The sequence below is a fragment of the Ctenopharyngodon idella genome, chromosome 10 (genome assembly GCF_019924925.1).
Source record: "Ctenopharyngodon idella isolate HZGC_01 chromosome 10, HZGC01, whole genome shotgun sequence".
Taxonomy (NCBI): Eukaryota; Metazoa; Chordata; class Actinopteri; order Cypriniformes; family Xenocyprididae; genus Ctenopharyngodon; species Ctenopharyngodon idella.
In genome coordinates this window covers 37,136,029-37,157,996 of record NC_067229.1, presented here as the reverse complement: position 1 = coordinate 37,157,996, position 21,968 = coordinate 37,136,029, and the positions used below count along the sequence as shown (strand labels likewise).

The 21,968-nt window shown below is 36.1% G+C and overlaps 1 long non-coding RNA gene across 1 annotated transcript; it reads left to right on the top strand.

Annotated features, from left to right (window-relative positions):
• Positions 1-5,135: 5,135 nt before the first annotated feature.
• On the top strand, positions 5,136-11,057 carry LOC127520766 (uncharacterized). Its single transcript, XR_007932202.1, has 2 exons — positions 5,136-5,226; positions 10,692-11,057. It is a non-coding gene; the product is annotated as an uncharacterized LOC127520766 (long non-coding RNA).
• Positions 11,058-21,968: the final 10,911 nt, after the last annotated feature.

Here is a 21,968-nt window from a genome sequence, read left to right as displayed (position 1 = left end):
AGAACGTCTCAAAGTTACCTGTATAAATACTTGCTTTCCACCATTTTTTCCCCATGCATTTGTAAAATGTTGTTTTACATACTATTTGCATATGGCAATAAAGAGTGTACTGTAAAATTTTGTAATCTTTTTTACATAAAATATGTAAAAAGCTATAGTAAAAACCTGTTAATTGGTTAACTGTTACCTTACTATATTCAGTGAAATCTGTAAATGGTTAAAAATAGCATAATTTTGCTGTAAATACTGTCAAGTTTTTGGTTTTGTGAGTAAAAACTATGAATTACAGTAATATGTACATCGGAAAAGAGAAAAAGGACATTTCCAAGGACACCTGTCATATCTGCATGACACGTCACATTGTTTATATATTATTTAAATCATTTTTGTCATCAGTTATGTTTTGTGTTCTGTTGCATTTTTTTATTATTTAGTTAAACGAGCTATATGTAAGAATTGTTACTATATGTAAGCATTTTATTGCCAATGTGTGAACCACTTGTAACGAAACTTAAATTCCATAAAAGACATTCCACGACTTGCTAGGTTGTGTCTATGAAAGCCTGTAGACTGATTTTTATGTGAAGGACTCGGCATGTTTTTGCCTCTTCCATTCAATGACACATGAAACAAATGCTTATACAATGTTTAGGATAATGCCGATTGTGTCATGCAAAGAAAAGGGATTAATTCAAACTATAGTCTCACATAGTCAGATCTATATAGTCTATCCTCTCAAATATACTTTATAATCAAACTATTAAGTAATTTTAATTAGGCCTGCCTCATCTGTCGACATAATGCCGGTGAATTGCAGAGCTTGTGCAGACATATCCACATCGCTATGATCAGATGCTTTCTTAACTGCGGTTTTCTCACTGCTGTATTTTTGTTTTGTGTTTACTTAGTTATTGAGAGGAAAGCATGCAGCACGTATTTACATATTCATCTAAATGTCGCTTTCAGCAGCATGGACGATGTCGGGATGTTCGTTAAAATATATCGCTCAAAAGGTATTTCCAACATCTTTTTACTTCTAAAGATCAAAAAAGAATTTCACCATGAGTATATTGGGGCCTTAAATCACGGTCAGTCTTTTGTACGTTATGTGCACACGGGTGCGAGCATGAGCAATAAGTTGCTGGCTGTAGTTCACTTAACTGCCACCGGTGTCGCTAATAACAAGGGTTTCTAAATGCTACAAATAGACCCTTTAATGTTTATTGCATTATTTTAATGTCATGTGTTTACCCTGATGGTATTTTGTCTTTGTGTGTACGACCCTGTGCACTGTCTATATACAAGCATTGGCCACATTTAAAGGGTTAGTTCACCCAAAAATGAAAATTCTATCATTGTCATTCCACACCCCTTCGTTCATCTACGGAACACAAATTAAGATATTTTTTGATGAAATCCGAGAGGTATATGACTCCATAGACAGCTGACTGCAGTGGTTCAGCCTTAATTTTATGAAGCGACGAGAATACTTTTTGTGTGCAAAACAACAAAACAAAAATAACGACTTTATTCAACAATATCTTGTCTTCTGTGTCATTCTCATACGTTGTTTACGTCCAGTGCTTCCAGGTTCTATGTCAGAATGCCAACTCATTATTGGACGGCTCCTGCGTCAGCATCACACGCATGCGTTGTGCTGCTCACGTGATCAGTTTTGGCCAATACTGAGCTGGCATTTAGACGTAAACATGGAAGCCTTCACTGTGCTGACTGCGTCATCTGTTTAAGGATCATGACAGGAAAGAGAAGCTGAATTTGGTACTTGAAGTAGCTTGATTATATTAACATATCACTTAATGAAATATAATTGTAAGTTGCAAAATATACAAGCACCAATATGCCATATAACACTAGTATTTTTTTTTTTACTGTGAATTTCTGGCAACCACAGCTGCTTTTTTTTTATTGTAAATTTAATAGGATCATTTTTACATTGAGCAGATTCTTAGCTTACGAGTTTAATACAGATACCCCCATTTTATTTAAATTTAATTTATTATTGTTTACAATTGCCATCTCTTCATGCATGTATAGGATTAATCATTTCATTTTTAGCTCTGTGACTGTGCTGATTTAACAGCCAACTCTCGTGTTTGCCAGCCCCGAGAGACTGCCGTGCTTTAGCTGTGTCTCTCCGGTGGTTTGTTAGATAAGATGTAGGTAAGGGGCCATGCTCTCCTGTGAGGTCTCTCACTCTCTGCGGGGAGAAATTCTCTCACCAGCTGACACTTCAAGGGATTCGCAATCTTCTCACCCACATCCCGAGAGAAGCTGGAATCTCCTGTCTTGGTGAAACATGGGGAGGAGAGAGAGTATCTCTGTCAGGCAGAGACTGAGAGCGGTTTTAATGTTTGGATTAGGGTGGATAAATTCATATAGTTATGAATATGATGATAAAATACAGATTTATTTAGCCGTCAAGTGTGTCTTCGACATTCAGTGTAATTCATTTAGTCCTGATGCTTACACATATACTCACTATTTGAACTGTATAGCACAGTTTTCTGTTGTCTAACTCTGTCCAGAGTTATTTTAGTATTATTTATATACTCTTATAGTATTTATTTACACAACACAAGTGGCAATCCATATGGATCATATGCTGTTCATCTCATCCAACTGTTTCTTTCATCTTCTTCCTCTGGATTACTGTATGGTGCAATACAGCTTTAAATGAAATGAGACTTGTTTCAGTGTTTAATTGCCCCTCCACTGAATGTCATTCTGAAAATTTCTGGCATCAGCTGCCCTACTCTTCAAAAAGAAATAAGCTAGATGTAAAATCCATTTGATTCTCTTGCCAGGATCTTAAAACACCAAACATTCTTACTGTGGGGAGGAAGGGCATCACTGCCTTCATTTATAGACTTAACAACCGAAGAAACTCACAAACAAGGACATAAAAAAGAATAGCATGTAAAATTAGGCTAGACTAGAGGGCCTGTTAACCTCATTTTTACAATGGAAAATTAAAAACACTAAAAAACACATTAATTTGTCTCTACTTCTAAACCATCACATCCTCCGTAATCTCTCTCCTAATGCCTCTTTTTCTCTCTCCATGACTCCAGAAGAACACAGCAGGAAGAGTAACCTTGTGGAAAATGACATTATGTGGAGTAAAGTGTCTGTAATTTCAGTGTGGATATGGTTGAATGAGCTCTGTCTTAAGCATGTGTTTTATGCTAATATGGAGATTACCTCTGTAATTGCTCTTACAACACTCACTGCATATTACTGGAGTTTTAGACTTGAATGGAACTGAAGGAATGTCGAGGGTGGATTATGTTACGATGATACAGGTCAAGATGAATGGATGTGCTGCTTTGTTACTGTCATAAGTCAGTATGGTATTTAACACCCACCTATGTAGTGTGTTTAAGAATACAGATGTGTGCATCTGTGTGTTATGTGTATGTTGTGTAAAAATAAATGCTATAGGGATGCATGATATATTGGTAATTTTAGAGTTTTTTTATTATTATTATTATATTGATATTGGATATTAACTGTGCATGCTAATTTCCTTGATTTTACGTTAAGATTACCTTTGCCATCATATAACACTGAAGTTAATGTTTAAAAACACTAGTAATTTAAAATAATTAAAATTAAAATGAGAATTTTTCATACTGTATTTTTATACTTTATTTTTCACACTGTACATTATAATGTTGTGATACCTAAATTAGATTCAATAGAAACTTCAATAGTTTATTTTTCAAAGAAAAAAAAAAGACAAAATAGTATAGAGCTTTAAAATTGGCCTACAATATAATATAATATAATATAAATTTAAATAAATTATTTTAATTTATATTATTACAATTAAAAATAACTCCTCTATTTAATATATTTTAAAATGTATAATTTATTCTTTTGATGGCAAAGCTGAATTTTCAGCTGCCATTACTCCAGTCTTTAGTGTCACATGATCCTTCAGAAATCATTCATAATGCTGATTTAGTGCTCAAGGAACATATATTATTAATGTTGTAAACTTCATATTTTTTGTAGAAACTGATACATTTGATGAGTAGAACAGCATTTATTTAAAATAGTTTTTTTTTTTTTGTAATGTTTTTACTGACTTTTGATCAATTATTTCATCCTTTCTGAATAAAAATATACATTTCTTAAAACCTTACTGACCCCAAACTTTTGAACAGAAGTGTATGTTTAATGCATTGATCAACAGGTTTTTTAGTAAGTATATTTAGCAATATTACAGTAAACTTATTACAAGGATAATCTTTCTGGACCAATCTAGCAATTTGTGTTTCCACACTGAAAGTGGAAATGCTGTACAACACAGCACAGTCTCAGTCAATCAGAACATATTTGATATTTGTTTTTATACAGTTATATAGAGCAATATTTTGGGCCAATGACATGTCACAGTAGGCAAGGCTGCCTAGCATGACATTGCAGAAAAGTGTAAATGAGTTTGTTCCACCAGAGCCGATGGCTGAAATCTCCCTTTTGTCCATTTCACCTTAAGGAAGTCATGTGGCATCCGTCCCTGTTCCCATCTCTCTGTCTCAGAACCAGGAGCTGCTGTGATGAAGTGAGGGGAGGGGGCCTTCCACTGTGATTGAGGATGTGCAGCTGGCGTCTTCGTCCTTGCCCGAGTAAAAATCCATCAGAGTATTAACCTTGTGAAATAAATCAGGAGATGCAGGCAGACAGGATGAATAGCACTGCCTGAACATAGGCTGTCATATGAATAGCGAAATGAACAATGTCCGCGCCACTGAGGGGCCGATGAATGCTGTAGCTGCACTATTGTGTCACACACAATGGACAAAGCTACATCAGGGCTTCATTGCGATTTCAGCTATTTTGACATTTTGACTGCTTTTTTTCTTTTTCGTTCTGGATCACCTTTAAAAGCCAGAGAGGTACAATGTTAGGGAGGCTCATTTACGATTAGGCACGCACTCCAATAGTGAAATCAGAGAAAGAAAGGGGAAGCGAGAGAGAGGGAGGTTTGGGAATGGTGAGAACTTGATTGATCTGGATCCTTTTGACCTATTTCAGTGGTTAATGGTGCTGCTTTAAGCCAGTGAGTAAAGGAAAACACCTGTTCTTTCAATACACTCTTTCCTCTCTGCCAGGTGCAACATAAGAGATTTAGGAAAAGAACTTGGATTGGAGGCACCTGGTTGGGGAGACAGCATCACCTCTCTCAGCTATTGCTGAAATGTAAGAGATATGATAGAAACTTGTTCCTCTTAAATTAGGAACTTTTTCTAATCTTTACACCTTATATAAATGTGATTTATATAAAACCGATTGATCAGAATCAGCCATTTTAACAATATAATCTTTGGTTGCGGAGGGCAGCTCCTTCTATCTGGCCATTTTCACTAAAACCACAAAAAATAACATCTAGTAATATAGCTAATACTTGCCACTAGGGGTGTAACGGTACACAGAAGTCACAGTTCGGTATGTATCTTGGTTTTGGGGCCAAGGTTCGATACAAGTTCGGTACAACAAGGAAAAAGCAACAAATCCCCAATGCAAGGTTTCTTTTAATTTATTTTGAACAGACAGTAGTGCAAATTACAGTTTGTTCCACCTAGCAACATTTAGTCCTCTAGTTGGTACTGTACAGCCTCCTATAGTGTATTAAGCACTAAGCGGTATACAGAATGCACTCTAGGATAGCCTAGGTCATATTTTTTTGTAGAGCTGATAAAAAACAAAAGGTATTTGGTCACAATCAGGTACAAAACTTGAGTGTCTTGTGTTTTAAAAGTACAAAATAAATAAAAGAATGAAAAAAAAAAAAACTTTTGCAGAGATTAGTTTTCATTGCACGAGAGAGTTCATTAACATGCGGTGACAATGGCGGATGCCAAGTTCAATATTACACTTTTTCGAAAAAATCACAAAAAGATGAGAAGTAGTCACAAAAAAAGAAAAGGTGCCATCTACATCTGAGCCTACTTCACCTTTCCAAGAGGAGACAGCGAGTGAAGCAGCACCTGAAGCTTCCCATTTCCGGGACACGCATATTTCATCACTGAATTATATAGTGAGACTTACATGACATGAATCGGCACAATGCCAAATGATTTGTCTCCTTATAACAGCAGAAACAACTTAAAATACTCGTTCATTTATGGTCATACAGATAAGAGGATGACATCATTCAAAACTATAAAGAGTCTATTTTTATTTGTATACACTCACAATAAAAACAAATCATTGTACTTTTGTAAATTAGTTTTTCTTTTTAAAGAAAACAAACAGGATGCCACTCTTTGCCGTCCCAGTTTCCTTTTTGTGAAGTTAGTGGAGCATGTCACAAAAATGAATCGAAACTCAGTGTATAGGCTACTAGCAAGCTCTTGTGTGCCATCTGAACTCTCGTTTTGGGTTGGTTCATAGATCTGCTCTTTCTCCTGTTAGCAAACAGTGTTGCATTACCGCGCACACCCCCTTCTGGTTTGGAGTGTGGATCGCCTGTGATTGACTGTATTCGTCATCTAACTGTATGCACTGAACTGTGACGTTTGAGATGAATACATGTACTGTTACACCCCTACTTGCCACATACTGATTTATTGAATTATAGGCTGGGAATAATGAGTGCAAGCTTGTTATAATCACTTGCCCAAAAATTACATCCACACATTTTAGTATGTTGCATTGCGTCATGACAAATGATACAATTGAAATGTGGAATGCGTACATTAGTTTTACACTCCAGTATAATAAATATTAGTAGTAAATAATAAATATTTAATAAAAAGTTTGAATAAAGTGCGAAGAAGCCAATTTTCCTTGGTTGGACATCACTTTTGGCCACTACTGTATATAATTTATTTATTATTTTGTTATTATTAGTTAAGGTTTTCGGAACTATACTCAAAATCCACTTATTTATTTAAAGGGGAGATGATGGATGATGATGATGATGATATTTCATTCATAATATATATATATATATATATATATATACAGGTGCTGGTCATATAATTAGAATATCGTGAAAAAGTTCATTTTTTTATTGTAAATTATTTTAAAAAATGAAACTTTCATATATTCTAGATTCCCTACATGTAAAGTAAAACATTTTAAAAGTTTTTTTTTTTTTATTTGTTGATTAGAGCGTACAGCTAATGAAAGTCCAAAATCCAGTATCTCAAAATATTAGAATATTTACATTTGAGTTTCATTAAATGACCATCCCTACAGTATAAATTCCGGGTATCTCTTGTTCTTTGAAACCACACTAATGGGGAAGACTGCTGACTTGGCAATGGTCCAGGAGACAATCATTGACACCCTCCACAAAAAGAGTAAGTCACAGAAGGTCATTACTGAATGGGGTGGCTGTTTACAGAGTGATGTATCAAAGCATATTAAATGCAAAGTTGACTGGAAGGAAGAAATTGGGTAGGCAAAGGTGCACAAGCAACAGGGATGACCGCAAGCTTGAGAATACTGTCAAGTAAAGCCAATTCAAACACTTGGGAGAGCTTCACAATGAGTAGAATGAAGCCGGAGTCAGCGCATCAAGAGTCACCACACTCAGACATCTTCAGGAAAAGGACTACCAAGCCACTTCTGAACCAGAAACAACGTCAGAAGCATCTTACCTGGGCTAAGGAGAAAAAGAACTTTACAGTGAACAGTGGTTGAAAATCCTCTTTTCAGATAAAAGTAAATTTTGCATTTCATGTTGAAATCATGGTCCCAGAGTCTGAAGGAAGACTGGAGAGGCACAGAATCCAAGCTGCTTGAAGTCTAGTGTGAAGTTTCTGAAGTCAGTAATGATTTGGGGGGGCCGTGACGTCTGCTGGTGTTGGTCCATTGTGTTTTATCAAGTGCAAAGTCAATGCAGCCATCTTCCAGGAGATTTTGGAGCACTTTATGCTTCCATCTGCTGACAAGCTTTATGGAGATGCTGATTTCCTTTTCCAGCAGGACTTTAGCATCTGCCCACAGTGCAAAAACCACTTCCAAGTGGTTTGCTGACCATGATATTACTGTGCTTTATTGGCCAGCCAATATGCCTGACCTAAATCTATGGGATATTTTCAAGAGAAAGATGAGAAACAGTCGATCCAACAATATACAGATGATCTGAAGGCTCAATAGTGCCTCAGCAGTGCCACAGGCTGATCACTTCCATGCCACACTTCACTGATGCAGTAATTTGTGCTAGGAGCAAGTCATTTGCTGTAATATGTCCTGCCGATCAAGTATTGAGTGCACAAAAGAACATACTTTAAAGAACTTGAACTTTTCTGTTTTGCAAATCCATTTTTTTATTGATCTTAGGAAATATTCTAATATTTTGAAATACTGGATTTTGGACTTTCATGAGCTGTACGCTCTAATCATCAAAATTAAAAAAAAAAAACTTTTGAAATGTTTTACTTTACATGTGGGGAATCTAGAATATATGAAAGTTTCATTTTTAAAAATAATTTATAATAAAAAAATGAACTTTTTGATGATATTCTAATTATATGACCAGCACCTGTATATATATATATATATAGCTGAGCGGATTTGTATATTATAAGAGAGCAGTGTTTTAGTAATTCATAAGATATCATTCCTCTAGCCCCTTTTTTCTTTTTTGGCTGCCATGCTTCCTTCCTCTCTCCCCATGTGTTGATTGCTCGGATGTTGCAGACACTTGGAAGCAGCACCACCTGTGGTCTCCAATAACACATCACTCCTCTCCTGTGTACTCATGTCTCTCCCTCCACCCGCATCCATGATTCCGCCGTGAAGCTCTAAAAGGCCTTTGCAATCAAGGTTTTAATTGGTATGGGGAATATAAGGCAGATGAGAAAAGAAACAGGCTAAATCGACTACCCTGTGGGGACTGTAATGGAAGTAGATGTGGAGGCCCTGGGTGGTGATAGAGTTCACGGCACATTCTTACAGCTTCTCATTCCTGCTCAAGAACAAGCCTAAATGACAGCACTGTCAGTCCTCTGTGAGTCCTTAATCTTTGTTTCCTGCACAGAGAAGGGCGCCGGGTCCTATTGGAGAGGTTTACTGCTATGACATAGCATGCGATTTCCGAGATGTTAAGTTGTTATGCTTTTTGGATCAAAGACTCTGACAATAATATCAGTGCTGCATTGCAGAATATTCTCAATCAAAACCATTCAAAAGTTTGGGATCAGTAATTAAAAAAAGAAAAAAAAGAAAGACATTTTTTTTTTTGTTCAGCAAGGATGCGGTACATTGATCAAAACATTAAAGACTTTTAATGTTGACCCATTTCAAATCTTTCATTTATATCTAAAATACTAGAAAAAGTGGTGTCGGTCCAATTGTGCTCCTTCTTGCAAAAAAATGCTATCTATGAAAAATTTCAGTCAGGATTCAGGCCTCATCATAGCACAGAAACTGCGCTCGTTAAAATTACAAATGACTTACTTCTAGCTTCTGACCAAGGCTGTATCTCAATACTAGTGTTACTTGATCTCAGTGCTGCGTTCGACACTATAGATCATAAAATACTCCTAGATCGACTACAGAATTACACTGGTATCCAGGGACAGGCATTATGGTGGTTTAGGTCGTATCTATCAGACCGTCACAATTTTGTTTATTTAAACAGGGAAAAATCTAAGATAACGATAGTAAATTATGGAGTGCCTCAAGGATCTGTGTTAGGCCCTCTGCTATTTTTAATATACATGCTGCCACTTGGTAATATTATAAGAAGACATGGAATTAGATTCCACTGCTATGCCGATGATACTCAGTTATATATTTCAACACAACCAGATGAAAACTCTAAATTATCCAATCTGACAGAGTGTGTTAAAGAAGTAAAACATTGGAAGACTAGTAATTTTCTTCTATTAAATTCAGATAAGACTGAAGTATTACTTATTGGGCCAAAAACCTGTACACAGAATCTCTCAGACTACAATCTGCATTTAGAAGGATGTACTGTTACTCCATCCTCGACAGTTAAAGACCTGGGTGTTATATTAGACAGCAACTTGTACTTTGAAAATCATATTTCATATGTTACAAAAACAGCCTTCTTCCACCTCAGAAACATTGCTAAGATACGGAATATGTTATCTGTTTCTGATGCAGAAAAGTTAGTTCATGCTTTCATGATGTCTAGACTAGATTACTGTAATGCATTACTAGCTGGTTGTCCTGCTTCCTCAATAAACAAGCTACAATTAGTACAAAATGCAGCTGCTGGAGTTCTTACCAGGTCAAGAAAATATGATCATATAACACCAATTTTATCATCTCTACACTGGTTACCTATTAAGTTCCGTATCGATTATAAAGTACTGCTAATGACCTATAAGGCTCTAAATGGTTTAGCTCCTGTGTACTTAACGATCTTCTATCGCCCTACAATCCTTTACGCTCTTTAAGATCACAAAACTCTGGACTTCTGGTTGTACCTAGGATAGCTAAGTCCTCTAAAGGAGGGAGAGCGTTTTCACATTTGGCTCCTAAACTCTGGAATAGCCTTCCTGATAATGTTCGGGGCTCAGACTCGCTCACCCAGTTTAAATCTAGATTAAAGACACATCTCTTTAGCCAAGCATTCACATAATCCATCTCATATCAGATCAATTGCACATGACTATCTTTGCTTAATGTTATGAACAGCAGCTACGCTAATTATTCTCCATTTGCTTTTCCGTGACTAGAGAGTACATCAGCTTCAGTTTGGACCCAGCCTCTTAAGAAGACCTCAGATGACTAAAACTTTTGAAGAGACGGCGCCAACTCCTGCGAGGACTTCAGAAGATGCAACATCTGGATCAACAAGCACATTCGCAAATTTCTATATATCCTAATTATTGTTAATATGTAATTCATTTTTCCAGGAGCTCTTTGCTTCTACCTTCAATTAAATTGCTAACAGTGATTGTATATTAATTGCCTAAATTATTACATTATTAGCTAACTGCATTCTCCAAATTGTAATGTTGACATGCATTCTCTGTAAAGCTGCTTTGAAACGATATGTATTGTGAAAAGCGCTATACAAATAAATGTGAATTGAACTTTTACATTGTTACGAAAAAATATATTTTTTATATTTTTATTTAGTTTTTTTTTTACTTTTTATTCATGAAAAAAAAAAAATAATAAATCATGGTTTCTACAAAAATATTATTGAGCACCATTTGAGAAAATGAGAAATATCATTCTTGAGCACCAATCAGCAAATTTGAATGATTTCTGAAGGACACTGGAAACTGGAGTAATGAAAAATTCAGCTTTGCCATCATAGGAAAAATTTGTATTTTAAAGTAGTTATTTTAAATAGTAATAACATAAATTTGATTTTAATAAAATAGTAGTTTTTTAAATAGTAATAATAGTTCACAATATTACTTTATAAGTATTTTTGCCTTGCTGAGCATATGAGACTTCTTTCAACATCTTTTGAACAGCAGTGTATTTATACATTTTACTTAATTTAATTATATGAACAATATATTATTTAAATATTTGAAAGCCTGTTCAGTTGTTTGCAGATATTATGATCTTTTCACTGCGGTCTCTGACATTCATAATTTGTGTGGTTTTGACATAAAAAAAAAACATATTATAATTGTTTTTTTTTGTGCTAAAAACAAACAAACAACTGTCCATTCTCCATGTGAACAAGCAAACCAGTAAATTAAACAACTGCAGTGTGAGTATGTTTTTGACCTGGAGCTTATTTTCAGTATAATTCATCATCTTCGGATGGCATGGCACCCACTCAGGAGGTGTTGTTTGAAGTTGGTACTTTCACTGTGGTAGAGGTTGGTTGGCTAAAGCCTTCACTGGGCTGTGACCGATAGCGCCAGCAGAGGCTAATGCCCGCTGAATGCCAGTGCACTCTGTATGTAATGCAAATGGCCTGACATTTAACTGCTGTGGGCAGGGTGTAATTAAAGATGTGGCCTTTAACAGCGCCTGTCCTCCCCTACTGATGAGAGAGAAAGAGAGAACAGGCTATAGTCCTCAGTTACAATGGAAACAGGCTGAAGCATTTCTCATCAGTGTCTTTGAACAGTAAACAAAAAACATAGATGGTTTAAATTAACCATATTATAATTTGAGAGTTTGTAGAGTACTTTTGAATACTTAACCAAATGTTTAAGCCTGTATAGCCTCAGATAGCCAGACTTTGACTAAAGCTGGGTGCACACTGTACGATTTATAATAGTCCTTTACTCTTGTTGCTTGTCAGACTGAACATGATCCCCACTGTAAGCCATGTCAAACTGTAGGATCTCAGTTGTCATTAATGTCAGACTGTGCGGCAGTCAAAATGCGTTAAAAATGGACGAACGCAAGAAGACTCTACAGAGTTTTACATCATGACACATTCATCCGTGATACGTTCAGTGACGTGAGCTGCAAATCATGGCTAGCAAACAAAAACAATCTCTTGTGTTAATTTTGATCATGGCTTCTCTTGAAAAGAAAACTGGGAAAAATAAAGACGATGTGTGTGGAGCAAGTGGTGGTTTGCAGTAGCGTGTTTACCCACCACGCAAAGCACGCAATCCTCACGAAGATTTGCTTAGAGAACACGCCCCTGGTGATTTGTTGTTGTCTCACTAATTGCGTCATCAGGTTCTGCACTCCTATTGGTTTTTGATTTTTCGTAGGAGAAGCCGGACTGGCACTGCCAGAATTTTGTTGAGGTAAAATTTGATTGTAATGGTCATTAATCGGCTGTTGGTGAACATGTCTAGTCTCGCGTAGCCAGACCTTCAGACTGACGGCAGAAGGTCTGGACTCTATAGAATCTTTCATTGGCCAAGGACCATCCAGAGGCCATCTGACTAACATGTAAAACAACCACTCACAGTTCGTTTTGTTCCGCATCATGTTTAGGGGCGTGAAAAGTAACGTCAATGTCTCTACAATAACAGATCGGTGTGTAAAACTCTTGGACATATTTTAAGAGTCTATGCCGTGAACTTTACATACTTCACATACTTTTGACAATCCAGCATGTAGTTGATCCTGATAAGCGCTCATTGTCACAGTTGTTAACACGACGGCTTTCTTCTTCCATGAGGGTTTGGTGTCACAACATCTTTGTTTCCAGGCGGACCGTTAAAGAATGCAACAAACACGTCTCCCAGAAATCCTGTAGAATTCAACCAATCAGACAATTGTTTCCAATGTGTGCCATATGCATCAGATGTTCAGCCAACAGTCCGTGGGCGTGACGTCTGAGACTGCGACTAGAACATGTCGAACTAATGATCAAAGTCTTCAAATTTTGGCTTAGGATCCAAGGAATCTTTTAGGATTCGCAAAATTTGTCCAGGTCCAATTTGAACCAGGCTTAACAGCATAAGGTCTGGTTCACGTTGCATCTTATTCTTGCTATTAAATGTCAATTTGTGTTGTCGATATGTGTTGTACATTAGTTTATGTGAAATTAAATATTCAATGTGTGGGTCTATATATATGTTCTGCCTTTTGCACTTTAGATACTGCTGCACTATAAGTCTTTAAGCCTGTTTTTATAAATCATAGTAAATTAATAATACAATGAGAAAGGAGTTAAGAATAACTTTGCAGCATTATAGTGGATCTGATTAGAGGTGATAATGTGACTTGCTAAATGTAATTACTTTTATCATAAGCCTGAGTTGTCAAATTCACCCTGATACTAAACCTCCCAAGGTATTGCTGGGACATTAAGAAACGGTTGGCTTAGGTATTATAGAGAAACGCAAAATAAAACTGAAATGATGTTTGATTTTGCCTTTAAAATGAGCAAGATGAGATCCTCAGAGAGCCAGAGAGGGAGAGGACGAGTCAGGCCAAGGAGAATATACTGCTCTCGTTATAAAGGTGACATAACATGGCTGTCCCTCTGTGTCTGTTCGCTACTACCAGCCATATATCACACAAGTGAAGATGTACGGAGAGCCGAGCGAACAAATCAAGGGCAGAGACACAGGGGAAATCTACTGCCACGGAGTCACAGGCCAGGTTAAAGCCCTGCTCATCTATGCGCTGTTTCTCCATCGCCAGTGACCGTGTCGAGGGCTCAGGGAAAAGAACTGAGCAGATTCTCAGATAGCGTCTGTGCCGAGGGATGGCGAGCCCACAAGAGGGCAGCTTAACCTTGAATCCCCTTACATGATGCTCCGTTTAGACACTCTAGATAAGTAGCCAAGAAAAATAGCCTCTGCCAAACACTATCTGCACTATTTTACAGGATCTTGTGTTTGAAGTTGCACAAAACTGCATTTTATTGGATATCATTGTGGCTTAAAGGGTTAGTTCACCCAAAAATGAAAATTCTGTCATTAATTACTCACCCTCATGTTGTTTCAAACCCGCAAAACCTTTGTTCATCTTCGGAACACAAATTAAGATATTTTTGATTAAATCCGAGAGGTTTTTTTTTTTTATCCCCCATAGAAAGTAACATAATTACCACTTTCAAGGTCCAGAAAAGTAGTAAAACAAAAAGAGCCTGCACTGTCTACGCAAACTGCGTAGGAGAATTACAAGAAAGAGAAGAAATTGTTGAATAAAGTTATTTTTGTTTTGTTTTTGCGCACAAAAAGTATTCTCGTCGCTTCATAACATTAAGGTTGAACCACTGTAGTCACGTTGACTATTTTAACAATGTCTTTATCTACTTTTCTGGACATTGAATGTGGTAATTACATTGCTTTCTATGGGGGATACAAAAAAAACTCTCGGAAAATATCTTAATTTGTGTTCCGAAGATGAACGAAGGTCTTATGGGTTTGGAGCAACATGAGGGTGAGTAATTAATGACAGAAATTTCAATTTTGGGTGAACTAACCCATTGACTCATTGTGTGGGTTGAAGCTGAAATATTGTTGTGTGTGTTTCACAGAAAAAAATAAGGTCATACAGGTTTGTAATGACTGTTAGTAAATGATGACAGAATTTGTTCGTTTTGTGGGTGAACTGTCCCTTTAAGAGCTCACAAAGCTATCGTATGGCTTCAGAACACTTGGCATAGAGAGCACAAGTTGTATAAGCTACTTTTATTTTTGCACCCTTTTTGATATTTGAAAGCTTCAGTGCCTATTCATTATGTGGAAAGAAGCAATTAGGACATTTAAGTGGTCAAGGGTCATACAATATGAATAACGTGCAGCATGTTTGCATGCATTTGTTCGCACTCTTTCTCCTTTACCTTCTCTTGCTCTGTTTCCCCTCTCTTTTGCTCTGTTTATGTGGTTAAATGACTCTTGTACAGTTTCAGTGGCTTGGTTGACCTTATCAGGATGCAATAATAAGCCGAGTTTATTACTGAGTTTATGTGTGTGCCAGTGTGTGGAGATTATTGAACTTCTGCTCAGTCGTTGTAGCTAACACATTAGGACGGCTCCTCAGCAAACAAAGGGCACATTATTTTCTCTGGGTCTGACCCAGACGGAGGTTATTAGAGACCATGGACTCTGTTATCATACTGCAAAAATCTCTGGCTATGCTGCACTTTCATTGTTTTGTGTAGGTTTTGAAACATGGGATGCTTTAGTATGGTTTTGACACTTAAAGGGTAGGCATTATTTGTTGTTGTTTATGACATTTAAATTTTTTTATTATGATTATTTTTTATTTAAATGTGTAATACCATTTTTATATACACTAACGTTCAAAAGTGTTTCATGTTTTTGAAGTAGTTTGAAGTACAAACAGTACTATTGTGAAATAAATATTATTACAATAACTGTTTTCTATTTGAATATATTTTAAAATGTAATTTATTCCTGTGATGGCAAAGCTGAATTTTCAGCAGCCATTACTCCAGTCTTCAGTGTCACATGATGCTTCAAAAATCTTTTTAATATACAAATTTTTCTAATTATCAATCTTGAACATAGGTATGCTGCTTAATATTTTTGTTTTTCCCGTGCTCTTTGCTGAATCGAATGTTCACAAGGACAGTATTTATTTGAAAGGTATTTTGTAACAATGTAAATGTCTTTACTTCCACTTTTGATCACTTTTGATTACATTTAATATGTTCTTGCTGAATACAAATAATAATTTTTACACTATTTTTGACCAGTAGTGTAGATAATGTATATACATATAGTTTTTTTTTTTTTTTTTTTTTTTTAAATAAACATTGTTTTCAACAAATAAATGTTAATTTGAAATAGCTGGAAATTTTACAGCTATATCTTTTTACTGCTATAAACATTTTTACTGAAAAATAATGGTATAGTGCAAAATAGTTTTGATTATTATTTTACACATTCTAACTGATTTTTTTTAAAAACCATCAAAAGTCATTCTTACAGTTTTCTACAGAGATGTAAAAAGCAACAGTTTCTTTATAATTATTATTATTTACATAACCTATTCTGATCTCTCACAGATTTGGCATTTTCAGCTTTGGATTGCACCATATATTTGCATCAGTTTTTATTATATGAAAATAAGCTTTCATACCATTTCATGTTTTTTGGAATTGTTGAATGTGTGGGGACTAAATTATTAAGAATATGTAATAGAATTAGCTACCCTTTTAGTTTGTGTTCCTGGAACCATCTGTTCACGTTTGGAATTTCAACTACAAATGCTGTTAAAACGTAATTAAAGTAGTCAGCTAGCCATTAAATATACACTACTTCAGAACTCATTTGCCAAATGACTTGATTTGTGAAATTAAAAAAGCCAAGAGTGTTCCAGTATGAGATCCATCTATGTAATGTTGCGATTAGTTAATACTGAACCCAGAGTGCATGCAGTAAAGCATGGCTGCATCCCTCCGCTGCATCAGGCTTTTGCAATAATAAATTACAATGATGGCTAGTGCTCACTCCCAGTCTGTGAGTCAATACTGTCCCCGTTCACCTGACAGCTTAATCGTGTGCACCGCCTAACCAAACAAAATAAACCTCACCCTATTTCTCTTTCATCCTGACCTTGCTTGTGCTCTCCCCCAAATGCATTGCTTTCTTCTCTAGCTTATCACTTTCCTTTCATCCCCTTCCTGTCTTTCTCTGTCATCAGTGCTCTTATTTAAAGTGCAGGCCCGATGTCATGCATGCGTAATAAGTAACTTTGGCTCTCTTATTGACGGAGCTGTCAATCCAGAGAAGCATTTGATAAAACAGGTAGGGAGTGAATTTACTACCTTCTTCTACAGTATAGACGTGAGTGCCAGCAGTCACAAATGTGCTTTGAGCTAGACAGGCACTGTTAAAGCTCTATTGTCTGTCGGCCCATAACTTCCTGAAGACATAAACTACCCTAGACTGTAAAATCAATTCAGTCAGTGGTGCTCGTAAAAGCAGCAGCATTCTGCTCTTCAAACACACACACACACACACATACACACACACACACCTGCTGTGTGGAAATGCGCAGTCCAATCACTCTCTACTGGGTTCACAGTGTGCAGTTAAGTAATTACTGCTTATTTGGGCTTTTGTTGGCACCGAATGAATTTTACACTTGAGGAGCCTTTAATATGTTTGCATTTCTGTTTAATGGATGAATATACCTTGGCTGGGCTGGAAACACTGACCTGTAAAATCTTCCGTGTTGTGTTACACCAAGTTTATGCAGAGGGAGGGAAAATGTTAGATGTTTTTAGTTAATGAAACTAAATAACCACAATTAAATGCATATCTGTATTACTGATGGATGGATGGATGGATGGATGGATATAGATATATATGGATAGGGATGGATGGATGGATGGATATAGATATATATGGATAGGGATGGATGGATGGATGGATGGATGGATGGATATAGATATATATGGATAGGGATGGATGGATGGATGGATATAGATATATATGGATAGGGATGGATGGATAGATGGATGGATATAGATATATATGGATAGGGATGGATGGATGGATGGATGGATGGACCAATAGATAATAGATAGATGGACAGATAGGTATGATATATAGATGGGTAGATGGATAGATATAGGATAAATATGGGTAGATATGGATAGATATAGAGGTAGATTATGGATATATGGATAGATATGGATAAATAGATGGTAGATATGGTTAGATATAGGGATAGATATAGGGGTAGATATGATGGATAGATATGGGTATATATGGATAGATAGGTATAGATAGATATAGGGGTATATTGATAGATGAAAAGATAGTTATGATAGATGGATAGATAATATGGATAGATATGATAGATAGGTGGACAGATATGGGTATATATAGGGGTATATATGGATAGATAGGTATAGATAGATATAGGGGTATATTGATAGATGGTAGATTATATGGATAGATATAGATATAGGGATAGATATGGGGTAGATATTGATATATGGATAGATAGATGATAGATAGTTATTATAGATAGATAGATAGATAGATAGATAAATAGAGGGATAGATATGATAGATAGATGGATATATGGGTATATAGGGGTATATATGATAGCTATATATGGATATATATTTATATATATATAGGGGTAGATATGGATAAATAGATATGGATGGATATAGGGGAAGATATGGATAGATATTATTAGATATGGGGTAGATATGTATGGATAGATATAGGTGTAGCGATGGAAAGATAGATAATGGATATGGGGTAGATATATAGATATGGATAGATATAGAGGTGAATAGATATGAATAGATGGGTAGATACTTTAATTTGTGTATGGGTCATGGGGCATGATTATGTCATCAAGTGTCTTTTTTTAATAATTAACAAATAATATTTTTAACAAATAGCCTATAATAAAGTAAATGTGTTAAAATGACAGATCTAGTGTTTATTTATGTGTTTTTCCACTGTGTAAAACTGAATCAGCTCCACTAATGTGGATTAGCAAGCGTTATTATCTCTACTGGAGCATCCTCCAAGTGAACTGAAGAGTGGAGCGGCTGTAAAAGCCAATAAAACGTGTTTGTATTACCTGCCCCATGTGGCCTGCTTCCTCTCTATGTAACATCTGCTGCTGTTACATTTGCTCCATTTGTTCTGGGCCAATTAATTCATCTCTAATTCTATAAATACAACAACGAGTTCAATTAGCTCTGCCTGTAAGCCCACTGCTGTGAAACTGATTTCCACAGGTATCGAGACACTCCATCGCCATGATAGTCAACACCCTGTTGAGGGTTTATGAGTGTGTTTGTGTGTATTTGGAGGGAAAGAATGAGAGGTCCAAAAACACAGAAAGAAAAAGCGACCATTTAAAAGCAAATGACGTGAGACTCTTAAATTGAAATATGGCCTCTGTGGAAATTAACATGTTCAAGAGCGCTGAATGTTTATCCGATTTAGCGGGGGTTTTACGGCACAGCTGTTTGTTTGAAAGAGTTTATCTTGATTTTAATCCCCTTCGTCCCAGACTGATGATTATTTTCATTTTATCATAGACATTCATCATCATTTTGGAAGTGGGCGCAAAGCATCAATTGTCTGCTAATTACGTGGCTTCTCCTCGTTTCAGAAGTGTGTGTGTAGATAATTTTGTTATGAAATGCATTCTCTCTTGTGTGCCGCTCATTTATGAGAGCTCTTTGGAAGAGATGCGTTTTCAGCAGTTTGACTTTCATCTCGTTATAAGAAGCATCGTTATGAATTCTAAATCAGATTTGAGTGCTCTTACTTTAACAATGATCACTTTAACAATGATTAGTGATCGTCACAGCTGCAGTGGCCAATGGAATTGATGCCATTTTCAGAGAAAGATTTCCTTAAACGGTTAAACTGGTTTTGCCCATAATCACTGAATCTCATGAAATCTGTCAAGAATATGCTTGGATCATATTTCACCTCATAATCAAAAGAAAGTTTTCCCTAAACAATTTTTCATTTTATTGTATTTTTTATTTTATTTTTATTTTTTTTTTTTATTAATACAGTAAAAATTGTGCAATGAGAATGGCCAGAATGACCAGAATAGTAGAAATTTTAATGACAGACATATTACAGTAATGAGAATTTGGTGGTGAAAAGGTGCTTAATTATCCTGAGAAGGATGTTAATGGTCCTAAAAAATTGTCTTCATTTTCTTTCTGGAATATGTAATTTCTTGAACAAATAATTGCAATAAGTGCTGTGTGCAATTGGGCTCAAAGATTTAACTTATCATAACATCCTCAGGTTCAGTAGGTAGTAGGTTTACTGTCATATATCCAGTGTTTCCTCATTGATCCAAGCCGTATTTAGCTTCAGTGTTTGAAAAGCTGTCCCATCTTTGATCTGTTCAGTGTGGGTGGACAGGAGGGTTTATATACAGTGTAACAAACTTGGCTTGAAACTTTAGTAAACCAGTAATTACTTCAAAGTTCAGGAAACTCACAATGCATGAATGAAGAGCGAGCAGCCAGGAGTCTTAATTTTTATCACAGAATTGTTTCCTGTGTTCGAAAGCCACTGTGATATTCCTGTATTTCAGCACAAGAATAGCAGAAGGACTTTGTTTTTAAAGGGGACCTATTATTCCCCTTTTGCAAGATGTAATATAAGTCTCTGGTGGCCCAGAATGTGTCTGTGAAGTTTCAGCTCAAAATACCCCACAGATCATTTATTATAGCTTGTCAAATTTGCCCCTATTTGGGTGTGGGCAAAAACACGCCATTTTTGTGTGTGTCCCTTTAAATGCAAATGAGCTGCTGCTCCTGACCCGCTTTCCAAAAGCGGGTGGAGCTTTAACAACTCACGCTTTGGTTGCTTAACAACAACAAAGCTGGAAAATCTCACGCAGCCAAAATGACGATTGTCATTAACAGAGTTCAGCCTTACATTGTTCAAATGGAGAGACTCAGGAAGAAGTTACTTTTAGAATGCAACTGGATGTTTCTGAATGGTTAATGGATAAATTTATGTAGTTGCTGTGGAGTTGATTCAACTCATAGACTAGCATGTGCCGTCATGTTAATCTTTTGTGCAAATCTAGTGTTGAACTGACCCTCGTTTGTAAAGCAGTCTGGTGTAAAATGACAGCATGGCAACAACACTCTACTACAACAACTCTTCCTCTTCTCTTAAAGGGTTAGTTCACCCAAAAATGAAAATTCTGTCATTAATTACTCACCCTCATGCCGTTCCACACCCGTAAGACCTTCATTCATCTTCGGAACGCAAATTAAGATATTTTTGTTGAAATCCGATGGCTCAGTGAGGCCTGCATAGCCAGCAATGACATTTCCTCTCTCAAGATCCATTAATGTACTAAAAACATATTTAAATCAGTTCATGTGAGTACAGTGGTTCAATATTAATATTATAAAGTGACGAGAATATTTTTGGTGCGCCAAAAAAAACTAAATAACGACTTATATAGTGATGGCCGATTTCAAAACACTGCTTCAGGAAGCTTCAGGAAGCTTCGGAGCGTAATGAATCAGCATGTCGAATCATGTTCTTGGGGCAGGGTTTATGTAAATTTTAGAGTTAGTGATGTTACTAACCCGGGAAGAAGCTTGTTTGTAGTCCCTACCAGCCGTTTGCTGTAGTTCTTAAACAGCGAATTCTTTAAAAGAAAATATCTCCCTTTGCATTGAACTTTGAGCATCGTAACATTGCAGATGTTGTTTATGCTCAAACAGCAACATTACACACTAACTAAAGTTAAAAAAGTGAAATCATAATCAACCATTCCTTTAATGATGCCAATGTGGTTGTTAAGGGGATAAAACCGAAAAATTTTAAATGTCATCATTTACTCACCTTCATGTCGTTCCAAACATGTATGACTTACTTTCTAATGTGGAACACAAAAATATATATGTTGAAACATTTTTTTGCTCATTTAGTTTGTTGTTTTGGACCCCATTGAATTTCAGTGTACCTAAGATTATAACAATATAATGAACAAAAATAATATGATTTAATGAGTAAATGATGACAGAATTTTCATTTTTGGGAGGTTATCTATCTTTAATTTAGTGATTAATTTTTAAGTGATAAATGTAACTTTTACTTTTAATAAAGAAAAAAAAAACA